Genomic DNA, 2500 nt, shown 5'->3' with positions numbered 1-2500 from the left:
CGTGTTGTGCCTTAACCTAACCCGTGTTGTGCCTTAACCTAACCCGTGTTGTGCCTTAACCTAACCCGTGTTGTGCCTTAACCTAACCCGTGTTGTGCCTTAACCTAACCCGTGTTGTGCCTTAACCTAACCCGTGTTGTGCCTTAACCTAACCCGTGTTGTGCCTTAACCTAACCCGTGTTGTGCCTTAACCTAACCCGTGTTGTGCCTTAACCTAACCCGTGTTGTGCCTTAACCTAACCCGTGTTGTGCCTTAACCTAACCCGTGTTGTGCCTTAACCTAACCCGTGTTGTGCCTTAACCTAACCCGTGTTGTGCCTTAACCTAACCCGTGTTGTGCCTTAACCTAACCCGTGTTGTGCCTTAACCTAACCTATGTTGCGCCTTAACCTAACCTATGTTGCGCCTTAACCTAACCTATGTTGCGCCTTAACCTAACCTATGTTGCGCCTTAACCTAACCTATGTTGCGCCTTAACCTAACCTATGTTGCGCCTTAACCTAACCTATGTTGCGCCTTAACCTAACCTATGTTGCGCCTTAACCTAACCTATGTTGCGCCTTAGCCCAACACACGTTGCGCCTTAGCCCAACACACGTTGGGCCTTAGCCCAACACACGTTGGGCCTTAGCCCAACACACGTTGGGCCTTAGCCCAACACACGTTGGGCCTTAGCCCAACACACGTTGGGCCTTAGCCCAACACACGTTGGGCCTTAGCCCAACACACGTTGGGCCTTAACCCAACACACGATGGGCCTTAACCCAACACACGATGGGCCTTAACCCAACACACGTTGGGCCTTAACCCAACACACGTTGGGCCTTAACCCAACACACGTTGGGCCTTAACCCAACACACGTTGGGCCTTAACCCAACACACGTTGGGCCTTAACCCAACACACGTTGGGCCTTAACCCAACACACGTTGGGCCTTAACCCAACACACGTTGGGCCTTAACCCAACACACGTTGGGCCTTAACCCAACACACGTTGGGCCGTAACCCAACACACGTTGGGCCTTAACCCAACACACGTTGGGCCTTAACCCAACACACGTTGGGCCTTAACCCAACACACGTTGGGCCTTAACCCAACACACGTTGGGCCTTAACCCAACACACGTTGGGCCTTAACCCAACACACGTTGGGCCTTAACCCAACACACGTTGGGCCTTAACCCAACACACGTTGGGCCTTAACCCAACACACGTTGGGCCTTAACCCAACACACGTTGGGCCTTAACCCAACACACGTTGGGCCTTAACCCAACACACGTTGGGCCTTAACCCAACACACGTTGGGCCTTAACCCAACACACGTTGGGCCTTAACCCAACACACGTTGGGCCTTAACCCAACACACGTTGGGCCTTAACCCAACACACGTTGGGCCTTAACCCAGCACACGTTGGGCCTTAACCCAACACACGTTGGGCCTTAACCTGCTCTGTAATTGTCATACGACGCGTTAAATTAGTGTAGTGTTGCCTAACTGCAACCCCCGCAATATAGTTTGCCACTCGCACTGCCCGGTCCCCAGAGTATCGCTTCATGTTAAACACCTTGCAGCTATACACTGTAATGCGGATGGCAGCAGGACGTACATGCTCAATGCCCTTCGCAGTTGTTCATTGGCATTCGCATGGCGAAGCACAGCCTACGTTGTGGTACGGCTTGTGTCAACTGTCCGCTGATGTTGTACGTCCAAATCACACACTGTACTGCACATTGGTCCTCATGTACTGAATGATACATCGTGGTACATGTGTGACCGTACCACGACTGCGCCAACAACGGCGAACCATACGGTCCAAATATTGTGCACTCAGCTACGTGTCGTCTCCCTATAAGAGCTGGATTGTAGTATGGTATGCCGTGGATGGCGATCAGCATGAGCCGTCTGTTGATGTAGTGGCGCGTGTTGTCAGACGTAGTCGTCTCTTCTCACACACCGTGATAGCATGGTGCACTGCGTTCCACATCTGCGACATGCGACAGAGGCCGGTTGACAGTCGTTCGCGCAATGGACATCGCATACGTACGGGGGCCACCTTCCACGTGTTCGCGAAGCGTGCACATGTTGTTGCGTGTATGTGGGCAGACATAGTGTGTCGTGACACCTGACACAGGCATGCAACAATCGTTGAATTTGCAAATGGCGATGGACGTCTACGTTTGCTGGTGACGTTACGCAAATGAACAACTGGTAAACCGTTGTGGTGCGGTTGTTCTCGCTAGAGGTGAATCAGTGATGGCGACGATCGGTTGAGCTACCAACCGGTTGTTTCAGCGATACCCACCATGCCCACGAACGTGAATGGCATGTGGGTGTGAAGCGATACGCGGCGGTGGCTGGGTGGGACCGTCCCCGGCCGGTGAGGGGGGGCCTCCCGGCGTGCTGGCCGCGCGGTGCGTGGGCGCACGCGCTACAGCCGGCTGGTGGGGGCGGCCAGTGGCAGGCGCGCCGGCCGACGGAGGCGGCAGGCGGCGCAGCTG

Source organism: Schistocerca serialis, unplaced genomic scaffold (assembly GCF_023864345.2).
Source record: "Schistocerca serialis cubense isolate TAMUIC-IGC-003099 unplaced genomic scaffold, iqSchSeri2.2 HiC_scaffold_1240, whole genome shotgun sequence".
NCBI lineage: Eukaryota > Metazoa > Arthropoda > Insecta > Orthoptera > Acrididae > Schistocerca > Schistocerca serialis.
This window is presented reverse-complemented; position numbering follows the sequence as displayed.